Source organism: Ovis canadensis, chromosome 18, assembly GCF_042477335.2.
Source record: "Ovis canadensis isolate MfBH-ARS-UI-01 breed Bighorn chromosome 18, ARS-UI_OviCan_v2, whole genome shotgun sequence".
NCBI lineage: Eukaryota > Metazoa > Chordata > Mammalia > Artiodactyla > Bovidae > Ovis > Ovis canadensis.
Window position 1 is genome coordinate 65,781,725 of NC_091262.1, and position 21,388 is coordinate 65,803,112.

Sequence of the window (21,388 nt, forward strand, 5' to 3'; positions counted from 1 at the left end):
TGATTTTATACACAAATATATGTAAAATAAAAATAGGAATCTCTATGGGAGATAATGGAAAATTCTCTACCATAATGAGGGATATTAGCAAATCTCTCTGTATACAGGAAGTTCATGCAAAGAAAAAAGAACAAATATATAATAGATTGAAAACATAATTAAGAAGATGGAATTAATGAAAATAAATACAATTAAGACACACAAACAGCACCAAAAAAATGTAGTCAACATTAATTTTCCTAAATTCAGTAATGGGCTTATTGACAAACTCTTTAAAACAGATATTTTAAATATATTCAAGTAATTAGAGGAAATCATATCTAAAGAAAGTATGAAAATGTCATATCATCAAACACAGGAATCAAAGAGAAATTCTGGTGTTGAAAAGTGTAATAGCTAAAATGAAAAATTCACTAGAGGGGCCCCAAATGTGCTTTGAACTGGTAATGAAAACAATCAGTAAACTTGGAGACAGATCACTTGAGATTATCCATTCTGAGGAACAGAAAGAAAAAAGAATGAATAAAATAAAGAAAACCTTCAAGACTTATACTATACCATTGAGCTTTGTGACCTTGTGAAATTACTTAAAATTGTTAGGCCTAGAGTACTCATTTGAATAGGATATCAATTCTTTTTGTGATTAGTCATAAAGATGAAATAATCTAAGTCTTGTAACCTCATTGAAAGTAATAATTTTAAAAAAGGATATATAAGCAAATAGGTTTATATTTATTAAAATGAGTAAACAGTTTTACATTTTAAAAAATTTCAGGTACCATGATGATATCGCTACTATAATGACATTGAGGTACCATAATGACATTGAATTTTATTCTGAAGTGAAATTTCCAGTGACACCTATATTTGTGTGACTTAGTGGTGTTTGATATATGATCATTGTGTGATCATTGATAACTCATAATGGTATTTATTATGTTACTAATCACATAGAACTGTAGTGAACCAGAAGAATGCCAAGCAGGTCTTTTGCCTGGGACCTGTTCTAAACTTAAAAACACCATCAATTATTGACCCTTCCTCACCAGCTACTAAGATATCAAGTTAAATCACAACAGTCAGCAAATAAAGAAAAAAAAAAATTTTCCTTGTGACTTTAAATATTCTTCTTGGGTTTTATTTTTAAAATCTCTGTCACTTATTTCAAATTAAAAAATCTATTTCCCAAATCACGTATAATTTATCTGAACATTGATACAAAAGAAACTTTACTCATTCAGATTAGCCACTGCATGGATAGAATTGAGAATGCTACTCTTTCTAAATAATATGTATTTTTAAAATTTATTTATTTATTTTAAATATAAATTTATTTATTTTAATTGGAGGTTAATTACCTTACAATATTGTATTGGTTTTGCCATACATCAACATGAATCTGCCACAGGTATATACATGGTCCCTATCCTGAAACTCCCTCCCTCCTCCCTCCTCCCTCCTCCCTCCTCCCTCCTCATACCATCTCTGTGGGTCATCCCAGTGCACCAGCCCCAAGCATCCAATATCATGCATCGAACCTGGACTGGTGATTTGTTTCATATATGATATTATACATGTTTCAATGCCATTCTCCCAAATCAACCCACCCTCTCCCTCTCCCACAGAGTTCAAAAGCCTGTTCTATACATCTGTGTCTCTTTTGCTGTCTCACATACAGGGTTATCATTACCATCTTTCTAAATTAAGGATAATTACTTTACAATATTGTGATGGTTTTTGCAGGGCAACAAAGGAGATATAAAGAACAGACTTTTGGACTGTGGGAGAATGAGACATTGGGATGGTTTGAGAGAATAGCATTGAAACATGTATATTACCATATGTAAAATAACCAGTGCAAGCTCAATGCATGAAATATATATCTTTTCTAAACTGCTTTTGTCTGTACATTACATTTTCCACCTATTTCACATATTTCAAATGTTTTTAGATAAATTTTTAAAATTAATAATTATCTACCTAGAATTACCACATATTTCATTCAGTTTATATATATCATCATTGTATCCCAAAGAAGAGATTGTCTTTTTTTTTTTAACTAATGGGTGTCAAATACCATATACAAACAGATAAGCAATCCACCCCTCTAATCATAGGTATGACAATTGTAGTCTCAGAACTTGAAGATTAGTTTGCCATCTTGGTTCAATAGCTATTTCTGAAGAAAATAAATAAATAAATGACTTAGGATAAACTTGGCACCATTGTCACTTGAAGCTGGCTCTTTGGAAATATAAAAAGAACTAGAAGCCTCTTTCTGTATGCATTTATTTTCAGCTTTGTATACTTCATTTCCTTAGAATTTGACACTAGGTACCTAAATACATCTGATATAACTATCTAGGATCTGCAGGAATAATAAAAATAATATGAATAGCACAGCTATACAGAAACCTAGAAAAATACCTAGAAAAATACCTAGCAAATGCTAGGCTCAGTTTCCCTTTAAAGCTCCAAACTACATATTTAAACATTGAGAATAGTTTGTTTTAAGAGCCTCGATTTAAGAAAATCTCATAGGAATATAAAATGGAGCAATTTTAAATTTCTTGCAAAGTGACTTAAATATGAATTACATTCCAGAAAGACAATTGATTCCCCACCCCTCACCCCCGCTGGGGAAAAATTTTATCCACATCTGAGAATTTCATTCTGAAAATTCTTAAATAGGAGGGAGAATTTGGACTTAACTTTTACAAATTAAAAGCTCACCAGCCCTATGCTACCTCCTCCTGTGTGTGTCCCAATGTGCCCCCATCCCATTGGCGTTCATGGGTGTATTTGGTTAATAAGGAAGTTTTTCCACAAGCAAAACCCCAATCCAAAGTTTTATACTATTTATGTGTCCTAAAATACTTTCATGATTAACATATAATTATTAAGTTCAACAGAGACTTAAGTTTTTAAAATATATGATGAGAATTATCAAAGAATACAATTTGGTGTTGTGTTTGGGGAACGGTATCAACTTTTCACACTTACTTAAAGATTTTCTATGTCTTTCAGTAGAAACCAACTTCTTTGGTGGATACTGTAGTGATTCCAGTAAAAATAATCATTTCTAATTTTTAAAAATATCTGCTACCAACAGCAGAAATGTCAAAGATAATAGCGACTTGTAACAGCCACTTGAGCAGTACTCAACCCGCCCCTCTCTGCCCTACCTCAAAAAGTCAAAGTGCTAGTCACTCAGGTGTCAGACAATTCATGATCCCATGGATTGTAGTTCAACCAGGCTCCTCTGTCCATGGAATTCTCCAGGCAAGAATACTGGAGTGGGTTGCCGATTCCTTCCCCAGGGGATCTTCCCCACCCAGAACACGAACCTGGGTCTCCCACATTGCAGGCAGACTCTGAGCCACCAGGGAAACTTGCCCTACCTCAGCAGCAAGTCAGTTATCATGTGTTCTTCAGGAGTGAGGTGCAGCCTTCCCTATTGTTAATCCCATCAGGCCTCCAACCAGCCAAGGGGGCTCCTCTTCCTTGTGTTGGATCCCATGACTGGGGCACTCAATATGTGGCTTGAACTGTTCACTCCCAGGGGCAGATTTCCACCTGTGTAATCTGTCTTTTCTTCTGACTCTCTTCCCAGAGGCACAGATCCCAGCTTGATCACCTCTCTTCCCTTCTTTCACAATTCATGTCAATCTTTATTACAGTCTCTGTTGTACAGAAATCTTTCTGTCAACTTCTAGTTAGTTTTCAGTGAAAACTGTTCAACATGTAGATGGTTTTTTGATGTGTTCTTCAAGGGGTAGGTGAGCTCCATGCCCTCCTACTCTGCCATCTTGATCATCCCCTTGATGTACTAATTTTAGACCTTAAATATTCAATTTAGTAAAATAGAGGGAAAACAGTCTTAGGCTCAGACAGTAAAGATTCAGTTTGCAATGCAGGAGACACAGATTCAATCCCTGGGTCAAGAAGATCCCCTAGAGAAGGAAATGGCAACCCATTCCAGTATTCTTGCCCGGAGAATTCCATGGAGAAGAGCCTGGTGGACTGCAGCCCCTGGGGTCACAGAGAGTCAGACTGAGTTACTAACAAGAGAGGTCACAGAGAGTCAATTGAGTTACTAACACTTTCACTTTTAGTATAATTTACACAAATGTAAATGTATGTAAACCACATACATTTATTTTTCTTCAAAATATCAAATGGCTATAAACTAATTTCTAAAGAAAGAAGTCAAAGAAAATTCTATTTCAAAATAAAAATTGTACAAATGATAGTCTAATCAAAATACTATTAAATAGAATTTAATAACTGTATAACCCGTGGTTATTTCTAATAGTCACTTTTGGTTTGAATTAAAAAATAAAATTTTATTGGAATTCCATTTAAAATTAATAACAAGGATGAAGACATTTTGAGAGAGTTTCAAAGGCTAAAAGAAATCTTGAATTTGTGGAAGGTTAATTCTAAGATAGCAGTAACCTCTGTTATTCAGACATGTACCTTGAAGGGTGATGTGGAAAGTTCAGACAAAATCAAGATGATAGATATGTAGGTTCATCTAGTGTTTCACATGTCATTTTCCTCAATAACCTTGTACTGCAGAAATAAAGAGCAATAGTGGAATTCTTTAGGAAATCTAACCATGAACTCGTGGTAATTTGGCAGACTGAACTTATTTTAAAAAATGATAGAGGGTATTTGTAGCTTGCTGTTGACAAGATATGTATCATGACAGATTAGTGGATCAGTCTTCAGTTTGCATACCCATCATGATATTTTCCTATAGTTTGTATGATCTGAAATTGTAGCTGTTCTTAGAGATCAAAGAGTGCCAACTATTCAATTTTGTTAGGATGAAAATCTGGATTAACTAAGAGAAAGAAGCAAGTCCTTCCATATGAATAGCTATTGCTTAGACAACATTGTTGCTTCTGCTAAAGCTCTATCTGAGCATATGATTGAAAAGAGCACAAAATTACAGAATTGAAATATCTATTTCTAAGGAAATATGTAGTTTCACTGAAGAAGAGTAGAAAGTCTATCCCTTTCAGTAAACGCCCAAAAGTTCTGGACTGAAATAAAAGAAATAGCCTTCATGAAATGGCCCAGCACTGCTTTGAGTTCAGTAAGTGATTCTGTATCTAAAATGTTTTAAAACAACATATTTGGATGAACTATTTAAAATACCCTGCAATTAGAAATAATTTAAATGTCCAACAATTGGATTCTGCTTAAGCTGTTATACATTTATATGGTCTTAAAGCCATAAAGTCACAAAGCCTTTAAAATTAAGAATATGAAGAAAATGTTTTAACCTGGAGAAATGTTCACAGTATATTAGAGGAAAAATATCAGAATAAATATGATCTATTGGAAAGTAAAAACATATTTGGAAAGAGAAAAAAATAAAGAACTTTAAAGAAGAAATAGGAAAAGCTTAATGTGTCAGATAACCAAGGTATTAGAAGAGTTGTCAATGAATGTTTATTTTTCCTTTCTTTTGTTAATCTTAACTCTATTGTTGAAAGAAGCCTCTTGTATATCTCATACTTTAGGTTGCTTTCAGTGCTTTTTTTCATCTTAAGAACTACAGAACATAATCCTATTTTTCCCCTTTTTTATCGTAACATGTAATTGTCTAATAAATCTGACATTCACAATATCATTAGAAACTGGCATCTGGACCTTCACTCCTATGCTCCAGTCTGCATATTCACTTGTGAAACTATTGAGAAGATTTGATTTTTTTTTTTTCATCTTTGAATTGCTGTATTAGGAAAGATTCTCTAAAGATGTTGGGTAATTTACTGACAGATCAAAGGAATATGCATGAGAGTCTTGTTTTGAAAACCTTTAAACACAAGTCTTCCTCAAATTATGGTGGGGTTAAGTCCTGAGAAAGATTATAGCTCATAGTTTATCATAACCTAAATATGCTCAAAACACTTATATTAGCCTATAATTGGGCAAAATAATCTAAAAGTATTTATAATAAAGTGTTGAATATCATGTGTAATTTTTTTTGAATACTGTACTGAGGTGACAAACAAAATAGTTGTATGATGCAGAATGACAGTTCAGTTCATATCAGTTCAGTTCAGTCACTAAGTCATGTTCAACTCTTTGCAACCCCATGAATCGCAGCACACCAGGCTTCCCTGTCCATCACCAACTCCCAGAGTCCACCCAAACCCATGTCCATTGAGTCGGTGATGCCAACCATCTCATCCTCTGTCGTCCCCTTCTCCTCCGGCCCTCAATCTTTCCCAGCATCAGGGTCTTGAAAAATGAGTCAGCTCTTTGCATCAGGTGGCCAAAGTATTGGAGTTTCCACTTCAACATCAGTCTTTCCAATGAACACCCAGGACTAATCTCCTTTAGGATAGACTGGTTGGATCTCCTTGCAGTCCAAGGGACTCTCAAGAGTCCTCTCCAACACCACAGTTCAAAAGCATCAATTCGTCTGTGTTCAGCTTTCTTTATAGTCCAATTCTCATATCCATACATGACCACTGGACAAACCATAGCCTTGACTAGATGGACCTTGGTTGGCAAAGTAATGTCTCTGCTATTTAATATACTGTCTAGGCTGGTCAAAACTTTCCTTCCAAAGAGTAAGTGTCTTTTAATTTCATGGCTGCAGTCACCATCCACAGTGATTTTGGAGCCCAGAAAAATAAGTCAGCCACTGTTTCCACTGTTTCCCCATCCATTTGCCATTAAGTGATGTGACCGGATGCCATGATCTTAGTTTTCTGAATGTTGAGCTTTAAGCCAACTTCTTCCCTCTCCTCTTTCACTTTCATCAAGAGGCTTTATAGTTCCTCCTCACTTTCTGCCATATAGGTGGTGTCATCTGCATATCTGAAGTTGTTGGGATTTCTCCCTGCAATTTTGATTCCAGCTTGTGCTTCCTCCAGGCCAGCATTTCTCATGATGTACTCTGCATAGAAGTTAAAAAAGCAGGGTGACAATACACAGCCTTGACGTACTCCTTTTCCTATTTGGAACCAGTCTGTTGTTCCATGTCCAGTTCTAACTGTTGCTTCCTGACCTGCATACTGATTTCTCAAGAGGCAGGTCAGGTGGCCTGGTATTCCCATCTCTTTCAGAATTTTCCACAGTTTATTGTGATCCACACAATCAAAGGCTTTGGCACAGTCAATAAAGCAGAAATAGATGTTTTTCTGGAACCCTTTTGCTTTTTTGATGATCCAGCAGATGTTGGCAATTTGATCTCTGGTTCCTCTGCCTTTTCTAAAACTCGCTTGAAGATCTGGAATTTCATGGTTAACGTATTGCTGAAGCCTGGCTTGGAGAATTTTCAGCATCACTTTACTAGCGTGTGAGATGAGTGCAATTGTGCAGTAGTTTGAACGTCCTTTGGCATTGTCTTTCTTTGGAATTAGGGCTTTCCTTGTAGCTCAGACAGTATAGTGTCTGCCTACAATATGGTAGACCCAGGTTCAATCCCTGGGTTGGAAAGATCCCCTGAGAAGGAAATGGCAACCCACTCCAGTACTCTTGCCTGAAAAACCCCATGGACAGAGAAACCTGGTAGACTACAGTTCACAGGGTCGCAAAGAGTCAGACACGACTGAGTGACTTCAATTTTCTTTGGGATTGGAATGAAAACTGACCTTTCTAGTCTTGCGGCCACTGCTGAGTTTTCCAAATTTGCTGGCATATTGAGTGTAGCACTTTCACAGCATCATCTTTCAGAATTTGAAATAGCTCCACTGGAATTCCATCACCTCCACTAGCTTTGTTCATAGTGATGCTTCCGAAGGGCCACATGAGTTCACATTCCAGGATGTCTGGCTCTAGGTGAGTGATCACACCATTGTGATTATCTGGGTCATGAAGATCTTTTTTGTACAGTTTTTCTGTGTATTCTTGCCACAGCTTCTTAATATCTTCTGTTAGTTTCCTACCATTTCTGTCCTCTATTGAGCCCATCTTTGCATGAAACATTCCCTTGTATCTCTAATTTTCTTGAAGAGATCTCTAGTCTTTCCCATTCTGTTGTTTTCCTCTATTTCTTTGCATTGATTGCTGAGGAAGGCTTCCTCATCTCTCCTTGCTATTCTTTGGAACTCTGTATTCAAATGGATATATATTTCCTTTTCTCCTTTGCTTTTTGCTTCCCTTTTCACAGCTATTTGTAAGGCCCCCTCAGACAGCCATTTTGCTTTTTTGCATTTTTTCCCCCCTCGGGGATTGTCTTGATTCCTGTCTCCTGTACAATGTCATGAAGCTCATCCATAGATCATCAGGCACTCTGTCTATCAGATCTAGTCCCTTAAATCTATTTCTCATTTCCACTGTATGGTAATAAGAGATTTGATTTAGGTCATACCTGAATGGTCTAGTGGTTTTCTCCACTTTCTTCAATTTGAGTCTGAATTTGGGAATAAGGAGTTCATGATCTGAGCCACAGTCAGCTCCTGGTCTTGTTTTTGCTGAATGTATAGAGCTTCTCCATCTTTGGCTACAAAGAATATAATCAATCTGATTTTGGTATCGACCATCTGGTGATGTCCATGTGTAGAGTATTCTCTTGTGTTGTTGGAAGAGGCTGTTTGGTAATACCAGTGCATTCTCTTGGGAGAACTCTGTTAGCCTTTGCCCTGCTTCATTCCGTACTCTAAGGCCAAATTTGCCTGTTATTCCAGATGTTTCTTGACTTCCTACTTTTGCATTCCAGTCCCCTATAATGAAAAGGACATCTTTTGGGGTGTTAGTTCTAGAAGGTCTTATAGGTCTTCATAGAACTGTTCAACTTCAGCTTCTTCAGCATTACTGGCCAGGGCATAGACTTGGATTACCATGATATTGAATGGTTCACCTTGGAAATGAATAGAGACCGTTCTGTTGTTTTTGAGATTGCATCCAAGTGCATTTCAGACTCTTTTGTTGAGTATGATGGCTACTCCATTTCTTCTAAGGGATTCCTGCCCACAGTAGTAGATATAATGGTCATCTGAGTTAAATTCACCCATTCCAGTGCATTTTAGTTCACTGATTCCTAGGATGTCGACATTCACTCTTGCCATATCTTGCTTGACCACTTCCAATTTGCCTTGATTCATGGACCTAACATTCCTGGTTCCTACACAATATTGCTCTTTACAGCATCGGACCTTGCTTCTATCACCAGTCCCATCCGCAGCTGGGTGTTGTTTTTGCTTTGGCTTCATCCCTTCATTCTTTCTGTAGTTAGTTCTCCACTGATCTCCAGTAGCATATTGGGCACCTACCGACCTGGGGAATTCATCTTTCAGTGTCCTATCATTTTGCCTTTTCATACTGTTCATGGGGTTCTCAAGGCAAGAATACTGAAGTGGTTTGCCATTTCCTTCTCCAGTGGACCCCATTCTGTCAGACCTCTCCACCATGATCCATCTGTCTTGGGTGGCCCCACACAGCATGGCTTAATTTCATTGAGTTAGACAAGCTGTGGCCCATGTGATCAGATTGGCTAGCTGTCTGTGATTGTGGTTTAAGTCTGTCTGCCCTCTGATGCCCTCTCGCAGTGCCTACTGTCTTACTTGGGTTTCTCTTGCCTTGAGAGTGGGGTATCTCTTCACGGCTGCTCTGGTAAAGTACAGCCACTGCTCCTGTAAGTATGTCCGTTGTTTATTCTTGTGATCATATGGCTGACTGGAGCTGTGGCTCACTGCTGTTGTCCAGTATCAGGAGAGAGCACCACACTGCATATCACTAGCCCAGGCAAAGATCAAAACTCAAAACTCCAAGTGTGGTTTCTAATGAATGCATATGCTTTTATGCCATGATAAGATTGAACAGCTGCATAAGTCTGACGATTGTAAGTTGGGAACCTTCTGCTGTTCTATTTCATTAGAGAATCAGTGGTATTGCTTGAATTAAAGTCATTTGCCTGCTGATATTGGGCTTCCCTGGTGCCTCAGTGGTAAAGAATCTGTCTGCCAAAAAGGAGACACAGGTTCAATCCCAGGGTCAAGAAGATCCCCTAGAGAAGGAAATGGCAACCCACTCACGTATTCTTGCCTGGGAAATCCCGTGGAGAGAAGAGCATGGCAGGCTATAATCCATGGTGTTGGAAAGAGTCAGACACAACTTAAGGACTAAACATCAATTTTAAGTTGGGGCCCTTCTGTAGTTCTAGTTCATTAGAGAATCAGTGGTATTACTTGAATTATAGTCACTTGCCTCTTGATATGATAATTGACTCGACATTGATTTCAATAAATATTTAAGTAGGCATTCTACTGTTGTTATCTGTGTGCATTTGTAAGCTCTCTTGCAAAAATAACCAAATGGGAAATGCATTTCAAATCTATATATCACTGCAGTGTGATTAACTACTTCTATTCTTGAAGAAGTAAGATCAGTCTTGCTTTCTGAAAAATCAGTACACTAGATTACTTTCAATAGACACTTTGTGATGACTAAGAGCATGCTATTAAAATAGCACTTTAAAAATCATTATTAAATAAATGAATAGAGTATTGCTGTTTGTCTTGCAAAGCTTTCTCTTTCACTTTGAAACCTTGTTTATTCCATTTTACATGTAATGTCATGAAAGTTAGACAAGACTGTGGTCCTAGTGTGATTAGACTGACTAGTTTTCTGTGAGTATGGTTTCAGTGTGACTGCCCTCTGGTGCCCTCTTGCAACACCTACCATCTTACTTGGGTTTCTCTTACCTTGGGCGTGGGGTATCTCTTCACAGCTGCTCCAGCAAAGCACAGCTGCTGCTCCTTACCTTGGATGAGGGGTATCTCCTTACCACCACCTTTCCTGACCTTTAATGCAGGGTAGCTCCTCTAGGCCCTCCTACGCCCGCGCAGCCACCACTCCTCTGGTTGCTCCTCCTGGCCGCTGCCTCTGGCCTCCAGCATGGGGTGGCTCCTTACGGCCACTGCCCCGGCCTCGGGTGCGAGGTGTCTCCTCCCGCCGCCCCTGACCTCGGACACGGGATAGCTCCTCTCAGCCGCCTCCCCTGACCTCGGATGCAGGGTGTCTCCTCCCGGGTGCCACTGACTTGGGACGCGGGGTAGCTCCTCTCGGCTGCCACCCCTGACCTCTGACTTGGGTAGCTCCTCTTGGCCGTTCCTGCACCGTCACAGCCTGGCACTCTCAGCCGCTGCCGCTGATCTTGGTTGTGAAGTAACTCCTCTCAGCTGTGCTCAGTGAGCCGGGTCGCAACCAACCATGCTTAGTGCACTGGATCGCAGCCTCCTGTGCACTCCTGCATAATCATTGTCTAACTCAATGTAACCAAGCCATGCCTGAGGGGCAACCCAAGATGGGTGGGTCATGGTGGAGAGGTCTGACAGAATGTGGTCCACTGGAGAAGGGAATGGCAAGCCAATTCAATATTCTTGCCTTGAGAACCCCATGAACAGTACGAAAAGGCAAAAAGATAGGATACTGAAAGAGGAACTCCCCAGGTGAGTAGGTGCCCAATATGCTACTGGAGATCAGTGGAGAAATAACTCCAGAAAGAATGAAGGGATGAAGCCAAAGCAAAAACAATACCCAGCTGTGGAAGTGACTGGTGATAGAAGCAAGGTCCGATGCTGAAAAGAGCAATATTGCATAGGAACCTGCAATGTCAGGTCCATGAATCAAGGCAAATTAGAAATGGTCAAACAAGAGATGGCAAGAGTGACGTGGACATTCTAGGAATCAGCGAACTAAAATGGACTGGAATGGATGAATTTAACTCAGATGACCATTATATCTACTACAGCAGGCAGGAATCCCTTTGAAGAAATGGAGTAGCCATCATGGTCAACAAGAGTCAGAAATGCAGTACTTGGATGCAATCTCAAAAATGACAGACTGATCTTTGTTCGTCTCCAAGGCAAACCATTCAATATCACAGTTATCCAACTCTATGCCCCAACCAGTAACACTGAAGACACAGAAGTAAAACAGTTTTATGAAAACCTACAAGACCTTTTAGAACTAACACCCAAAAAAAGATGTCCTTTTCATTATAGGGGACTGGAATGCAAAAGTAGGAAGTCAAGAAACACCTGGAGTAACAGGCAACTTTGGCCTTGGAATGTGGAATGAAGCAGGGCAAAGACTAATAGAGTTTTGCCAAGAAAATGCACTGCTCATAGCAAACACCCTCTTCCAACAACACAAGAGAAGACTCTACACATGGACATCACCAGATGGTCAAAACCAATATCAGATTGATTATATTCTTTGCAGCCAAAGATGGAGAAGCTCTATACAGTCAACAAAAACAAGACCAGGAGCTGACTGTGGCTCAGATCATGAACTCCTTATTACCAAATTCAGACTCAAATTGAAGAAAGCAGGAAAAACCGCTAGACCATTCAGGTATGACCTAAATCAAATCCCTTATGATTATACAGTGGAAGTGAGAAATAGATTTAAGGGCCTAGATCTGATATAGAGTGCCTGATGAACTATGGAAAGAGGTTCATGACATTGTACAGGAGACAGGGATCAAGACTATCCCAATGGAAAAGAAATGCAAAAAAGCAAAATGGCTGTCTGGGGAGGCCTTACAAATAGCTGTGAAAAGAAGAAAGGTGAAAAGCAAAGGAGAAAAGGAAAGATATAAGCATCTGAATGCAGAGTTCCAGAGAATAGCAAGAAGAGATAAGAAAGCATTCTTCAGCAATCAGTGCAAAGACATAGAGGAAAAGACAGAATGGGAAAGACTAGAGATCTCTTCAAGAAAATTAGAGATACCAAGGGAACATTTCATGCAAAGATGGGCTCGATAAAGGACAGAAATGGTATGGACCTAACAGAAACAGAAGATATTAAGAAGAGGTAGCAAGACTACACAGAAGAACTGTACAAAAAAGATCTTCATGACCCAGATAATCATGATGATGTGATCACTAACCTAGAGCCAGACATCATGGAATATGAAGTCAAGTGGGCCTTGGAAAGCATTGCTACGAATGAAGCTAGTGGAGATGATGGAATTCCAGTTGAGCTGTTTCAAATCCTAAAAGATGATGCTATGAAAGTGCTGCACTCAATATGTCAGCAAATTTGGAAAACTCAGCAGTGGCCACAGGACTGGAAAAGGTCAGTTTTCATTCCAATTCCAAAGAAAGGCAATGTCGAAGAATGCTCAAACTACCGCACAATTGCACTCATCTCACATGCTAGTAAAGTAATGCTCAAAATTCTTCAAGCCAGGCTTCAGCAATACATGAACCGTGTATTTCCTGATGTTCAAGCTGGTTTTAGAAAAGACAGAAACCAGAGATCAAATTGCCAACATCCGCTGGATCATGGAAAAACCAATAGAGATCGAGAAAAACGTCTATTTCTGCTTTATTGACTATGCCAAAGCCTTTGACTGTGTGGATCACAATAAACTGTGGAAAATTCTGAAAGAGATGGGAATACCAGGCCACCTGACCTGCCTCTTGAGAAATCTGTATGCAGGTCAGGAAGCAGCAGTTAGAACTGGACGTGGAACAACAGACTGGTTCCAAATAGGAAAAGGAGTATGTCAAGGCTGTGTATTGTCACCCTGCTTATTTAACTTCTATGCAGAGTACGTCATGAGTAACAGTGGGCTGGAAGAAACACAAGCTGGAATCAAGATTGCCAGGAGAAATATCAGTCATCTCAGATATGCAGATGACACCACCCTTATGGCAGAAAGTGAAGAGGAGCTAAAAAGCCACTTGTTAAAAGTAAAAGAGGAGAGTGAAAAAGTTGGTCTAAAGCTCAACATTCAGAAAACGAAGATGATGGCATCCAGTCCCATCACTTCACGGCAAATAGATGGATAAACAGTGGAAACAGTGTCAGACTTCATTTTTTTGGACTCAAAAATCACTGCAGATGGTGACTGCAGCCATGAAATTAAAAGATGCTTACTCCTTGGAAGAAAAGTTATGAACAACCTAGACAGCACATTCAAAAGCAGAGACATTACTTTGCCGACTAAGGTCCATCTAGTCAAGGCTATGGTTTTTCCTGTGGTCATGTATGGATGTGAGAGTTGGACTGTGAAGAACGCTGAGCACCGAAGAATTGATGCTTTTGAAATTTGGTGTTGGAGAAGACTCTTGAGAGTCCTTTGGACTGCAAGGAGATCCACCCAGTCCATTCTGAAAGAGATCAACCCTGGGATTTCTTTGAAAGGAATGATGTTAAAGCTGAAACTCCAGTTCTTTGGCCACCTCATGTGAAGAGTTGACTCATTGGAAAAGACTTTGATGCTGGGAGGGATTGGGGGCAGGAGGAGAAGGGGACGACCGAGGATGAGATGGCTGGATGGCATCACTGACTCGATGGATGCCAGTCTGAGTGAACTCCGGGAGTTGGTGATGGACAGGGAGGCCTGGCGTGCTGCGATTAATGGGGTCGCAAAGAGTCGGACACGACTGAGTGACTGAACTGAACTGAACTGAACTGATAGCTCAACATTCAGAAAACGAAGATCATGGCATCCGGTCCCATCACTTCATGGGAAATAGATGGGAAAACAGTGCAAACAGTGTCAGACTTTCTTTATTTGGGCTCCTAAATCACTGCAGATGGTGATTGCGGCCTTGAAATTAAAAAAAGCTTACTCCTTGGAAGAAAAATTATGACCAATGTAGATAGTACTGCATTTCGGACTCTTCTGTTGATTATGATGGCTACTCCATTTCTTCAGAGGGATTCCTGCCTGCAGTAGTAGTTATAATGGTCATCTGAGTTAAATTCACCCATTCCAGTCCATTTTAGTTCGCTGATTCCTAGAATGTCAACTTTCACTCTTGCCATCTTCTATTTGACCACTTCAAATTAGCCTTGATTCATAGACCTGACATTCCAGGTTCCTATGCAATATTGCTCTTTACAGCATCAGAACTTGCTTCTATCACCAGTCACATCCACCGCTGGGTATTGTTTATGCTTTGGCTCCATCCATTCATTCTTTCTGGATTTATTTCTCCACTGACCTCCAGTAGCATATTGGGCACCTACTCACCTGGGAATACCTCTTTCAGTATCCTATCATTTTGCCTCTTCATACTATTCATGGGGTTCTCAAGGCAAGAATACTGAAGTGGTTTCCATTCCCTTCTCCAGGGGGCCACATTCTGTCAGACCTCTCCACCATGACCCGCCTGTCTTGGTTTGCCCCGTGGGCATGGCTTAGTTTCATTGAGTTAGACAAGGCTGTGGTCCTAGTGTGATTAGATTGACTAGTTTTCTGTGAGTATGGTTTCAGTGTGTCTGCCCTCTGATGCCCTCTTGCAACACTACCATTTTACTTGGGTTTCTCTTGCCTTGAGAGTGGGGTATCTCTTCACGGCTTCCAACAAAGCACGGCCGCTGCTCCTAACCTTGGATGAATAGTATCTCCTCCTACCACCCTTCTTGACCTTCAGCATGGGATGGCTCCTCTTGGCCCTCCTGTGCCCAGGCAGCCACCACTTCTTGGAAATTGGGTTGTTCCTTCCGGCCGCTGCCCCTGTCCTTGGGCATGGGGTTGCTCCTACCAGTCGCCTCCCTGGCCTCGGGCGTGGGGTTGTTCCTTCTGGCCGCCACCCCTGGCCTTGGGCACTGCCCCTGGCCTCAGACACCCAGTGGCTCCTCCAAGACAAACCATTCAATATCACAGCTATCCAACTCTATGCCCCAACCAGTAATGCTGAAGAAGCTGAAGTTGAACGGTTCTATGAAGACCTACAAGATCTTTTAGAACTAACACCCAAAAAAGATGTCCTTTTCATTATAGGGGACTGGAATGCAAAAGTAAGAAGCCAAGAAACACCTGGAGTAACAGGCAACTTTGGCCCTGGAATATGGAATGAAGCAGGGCAAAGGCTAATAAAGCTCTGCCAAGAAAATGCACTGGTCATAGCAAACACCCTCTTCCAACAACACAAGAGAAGACTCTACACATGGACATCACCAGATGGTCAACACCAAAATCAGATGGATTATGTTCTCTGCACCAAAAGATGGAGAAGCTCTATACATTCAACAAAACAAGACCAGGAGCTGACTGTGGCTCAGATCATGAACTCCTTATTACCCAAATTCAGACTTAAATTGAAGAAAGCAGGGAAAACCGCTAGACCATTCAGATATGACCTAAATCAAATCCCTTATGACTATACAGTGGAAGTGAGAAATAGATTTGAGGGCCTAGATCTGATAGATAGAGTGCCTGATGAACTATGGAAAGAGGTTCATGACATTGTACAGGAGACAGGGATCAAGACCATCCCCATGGAAAAGAAATGCAAAAAAGCAAAATGGCTGTCTGGGGAGGCCTTACAAATAGCTGTGAAAAGAAGAGAAGCAGAAAGCCAAGGAGAAAAGGAAAGATATAACCATCTGAATGCAGAGTTCCAGAGAATAGCAAGGAGAGATAAGAAAGCCTTCTTCAGTGATCAATGCAAAGAAATAGAAGAAAACAACAGTATGGAAAAGACTAGAGATCTTTTCAAGAAAATTAGAGATACCAAGGAAACATTTCATGCAAAGATGGGCTCGATAAAGGACAGAAATGGTATGGACCTAACAGAAGCAGAAGATATTAAGAAGAGATGGCAAGAATACAGAGAAGAACTGAACTGAAAGGTTCTTCACAACCCAGATAATCACAATGGTGTGATCACTCATCTAGAACCAGACATCTTGGAATGTGAAGTCAAGTGGGCCTTAGAAAGCATCACTACCTACAAAGCTAATGGAGGTGATGGAATTCCAGTACAGCTATTTCAGATCATGAAAGGTGATGCTGTGAAAGTGCTGCACTCAATATGCCAGCAAATCTTTAAAACTCAGCAGTGACCACAGGACTGGAACAGGTCAGTTTTCATTCCAATACCAAAGAAAGGCAATGCCAAAGGATGCTCAAACTACCACACAATTGCACTCATCTCACATGCTAGTAAAGTAATGCTCAACATTCTCCAAGCTAGGCTTCAGCAGTATGCGAACCGTGAACTTCTTGATGTTCAAGCTGGTTTTAGAAAAGGCAGAGGAACCAGAGATCAAATTGCAAACATCCTCTGGATCATGGAAAAGACAAGAGAGTTCCAGAAAAACATTTATTTCTGCTTGATTGACTATGCCAAAGCCCTTGACTGTGTGGATCACAATAAACTGTGGAAAATTCTGAAAGAGATGGGAATACCAGGCCACCTGACCTGCGTCTTGAGAAATCTGTATGCAGGTCAGGAAGCAGCAGTTAGAACTGGACATGGAACAACAGACTGGTTGCAAATAGGAAAAGGAGTGCGTCAAGGCTGTGTATTGTCACCCTGCTTATTTAACTTATATGTAGAGTACATCATGAGAAATGGTGGACTGGAGGAAACACAAGCTGGAATCAAGATTGCAGGGAGAAATATCAATAAGCTCAGATATGCAGATGACACCACCCTTATGTCAGAAAGTGAAGAGGAACTAAAAAGCCTCCTGATGAAAGTGAAAGAGGAGAGTGAAAAAGTTGGCTTAAAGCTCAACATTCAGAAAACGAAGATCATGGCATCTGGTCCCATCACTTCATGGGAAATAGATGGGGAAACAGTGGAAACAGTGTCAGACTTTATTTTGTTGGGCTCCAAAATCACTGCTGATTGTGACTGTAGCCGTGAAATTAAAAGACACTTACTCCTTGGAAGAAAAGTTATAACCAACCTAGATAGCATATTCAAAAGCAGAGATATTACTTTGCCGACTAAGGTCTGTCTAGTCAAGGCTATGGTTTTTCCTGTGGTCATGTATGGATGTGAGATTTGGACTGTGAAGAAGGCTGAGCGCCGAGGAATTGTTGCTTTTGAACTGTGGTGTTGGAGAAGACTCTTGAGAGTCCCTTGGACTGCAAGGAGATCCAGCCAGTCCATTCTGAAGGAGATCAACCCTGGGATTTCTTTGGAAGGAATGATGCTTAAGCTGAAACTCCAGTACTTTGGCCACCTCATGAGAAGAGTTGACTCATTGGAAAAGACTCTGATGCTGGGAGGGATTGGGGGCAGGAGAAGGGGACGACCGAGGATGAGATAGTTAGATGGCATCACTGACTTGATGGACGCGAGTCTGAGTGAACTCTGGGAGATGGTGCTGGACAGGGAGGCTTGGCGTACTGCGATTCATGGGGTCGCGAAGAGTCGGACACGACTGAGCGACTGAACTGAACTGAATGTCGTTGAAATTTAGGCTTTTTTATGTGCTTGATAGCCATAAAATGAAAGTATTTTTTTAAAACCTAGTGTTTTTACATTGGCCATAAATTTTATTGGAATGCTATACATTTAGTTTATCAAGCACTAATGACTTCATACTTATTCTATAAATATCCAACATGTAAAATATACACAATTCAGATTTTATATCTGGGATCCAAAAAGAACACATTTTTCACAGTAAGAGTATATATTATGTGAGGCATGACATTTCAAAATAGTAGAAATACTTTGAGAATTTTCACTGAGTATTGTTGTCATTGCTAAGTTGAATTTGACTCGTTGCAACCCTGTGAACTACAGCACACTAGGCTTCCCTGTCCTTTACTATCTCCCAGAGCTCTCTCAACTCATGTCCATTAGTCAGTGATGCTGTCTAACCATCTCATGCTCTGTTACCCCCTGCTCCTCTTGACTTCAACCTTTTCCAGCATCAGGGTCTTTTTCAATGAGTTGGATTTTCACATCAGGCAGTCAAAGTACTGGAACTTCAGCATCAGTCCTTCCAATGGACATTCAGAGTTGATTTCCTTTAGAATTGACTGGTTTGATCTCCTTGCTGTCAGGAGACTCTCAAGAGTATTCTCTAGCACCATGATTTGAAAGCATCAATTATTTACCACTTAGCCTCCTTTATGGTCCAACTCTCAATCCATACATGGCTACTGGAAAAACGATACTTTGATTATACTGATCTCATTTGGCAAACTGATCTCTCTGCTTTTTAATATGCTGTAGAGATTTATCATAGCTTTTCTTCCAAGGAGCAAGCATCTTTTAATTTCATGGTGGCAGTCACCATTTGCAATGATTTTGGAGTCCAAGAAAATAAGATCTCTCACTGTTTCCATTATTTCCCCATCTATCTGCCATGAAGTGATGGGACCAGATGCCATGATCTTAGCTTTTTGAATGTTGAATTTCAAGGCAAATTTTTTGCTCTCCTCTTTCACTTTCATCAAGAGGCTTTTTAGTTCTGCTTTCACTTTTTGCCATTAGTTTGGTATCCATCAGCATAACTGTTCAGCCCAGTCAGTCAGTCATGTCCAATTCTTTGCAACCCCATGGACTGCAGCATGCCAGGCTTCCGTGTCTATCACCAACTCCCTGAGCTTACTCAATCTCATGTCCATTGAGTCAGTGATACCATCCAACCGTCTCATCCTCTGTCATACCCTTCTCCTCCTGCCTACAATTTTTCCCAGCATCAGGGTCTTTTCAAATGACTCAGTTCTTCACATCAGGTGGCCAAAGTATTGGAGTTTCAGCTTCAACATCAGTCCTTCTAATGAATATTCAGGACTGATCTCCTTTAGGATGGACTGGTTGGATTTCGCTCTATCCAAGAGACTCTCAAGAGTCTTCTCCAACATCACAATTCAAAAGCATCAATTCACCGGCACTCAACTTTCATTATAGTCCAACTCACACATCCATACATGACTACTGGAAAAACCATAGCTTTGCCTAGACGGACCTTTGTTGGCAAAGTAATGTCTCTGCTTTTTAATATACTGTCTAGGTTGGTCATAACTTTCCTTCCAAGGAGCAAGTGTCATTAATTTCATGGCTGCCGTCACCATCTGCAGTGATTTTGGAGCACCCAAAATAAAGTCTGTCAGTGTCTCCATTTTTTCCCCATCTATTTGCCATGGAGTGATAGAAAACTCACCAGTGGCCCCAGGACTGGAAAAGATCAGTTTTCATTCCAATCCCAAAGAAAAGCAATGCCAAAGAATGCTCAAACTACTGAACAATTGCAGTCATCTCACACACTAGTAATGTTCAAAATTCTCGAAGCAAGGCTTCAATAAGACATGAACCATGAACTTCCAGATGTTCAAGCTCGTTTTAGAAAAGGCAGAGAAACAAGAGATCAAGTTGCCAACATCTGCTGGATCATCGAAAAAGCAAGAGAGTTCCAAAAAAAACATCTATTTCTGCTTTATTGACTATGCTAAAGCCTTTGACTGTGTGGATCACAGTAAACTGTGGGAAATTCTGAAAGAGATGGGAATACCAAACCACCTGACCTGCCTCTTGAAAAATGTGTATGCAGGTCAGGAAGCAACAGTTAGAACTGGACATGGAACAACAGACTGGTTCCCAGTAGGAAAAGGAATATGTCAAGGCTGTATATTGTCATGTCGAGGTCCAGCCTCAGCAGAGTCCAGGGATATCCTCAGGATGGATGACGTCGGAGAATGAAGAAAGATAGAGAAAAAGATAAGGAAAGAATGACACGGGGTGACCAAGCTTCAGTGAGTGAGGCTTGTTACTTTATTTTCAGAGAGGGTTTTTATACCCTGAGTTGTACATATAGCAATTTAAAAATGTAGAGTCAACTCAACATTCCATCAGTATTAACTTTTATCAATACCAGGTTCTTTTCTGCAAGAGTCTTATTTTTTGTACATTATCTTCTGGCCCAGAGGCCTGTTGATATTTTATGACCCCTTTTTGATAAAGGTTGGTCAGCCAGCACAATTTTTCCTTAAAGTGTTTCTTCTTAAATTCTTAGCCTGTGTTACCCTTAAAGTACAGAGTTACATTTTTATGGAGCAAAGATTCAGAGAGTTACAGCAAAGAAAGAACGTATTAACTTAAAGTCTAATGTTGCTAATGTTAAAGCTGCTGTTTGTTTTTTCTACATCCTGACTGTATGCACTCCTAGGAACACAATGGATAAGGGATGTGAGGACTTGGCAGCAAGCATTGGCTCAACAATGTTGCAAGAGTCTGGATAAACCTGCCAAGTAAGCTAGAATGTTAACAGGGGGTTTTAATTGAAACACTCTTATCTTGTCCAGGAGACTTATTAACTAAAGACCTAAGTTAACTCTTTCCAGAGAAAGGTGATCAGGGACAGCCCCCAGTTAATGTCAGAAGAGTTGGTGAAAGACATAAAATACTAAGACAGATTCTGGTTTTGGGGTAGATGCTTGAGCAGGTCCAGGGGGTCCGTCGAGTCCTGAGGCCTTGCTTATCAGGACTCTTCCACATGACCTTGTCATGGGTGGGATGGCCCAGGGAGTCCCTCGAGTCTTGCATGACTTTGTCATGGGTGGGATCTCCCGTGCTGGCTCCCGGCATCCTCACCATGCTTATTTAATTTCTATGCAGAGTACATCATGAGAAACACTGGGCTGGATGAAGTATAAGCTGGAATCAAGATTGCCGGGAGAAATATCAATAACCTCAGATACGCAATGATA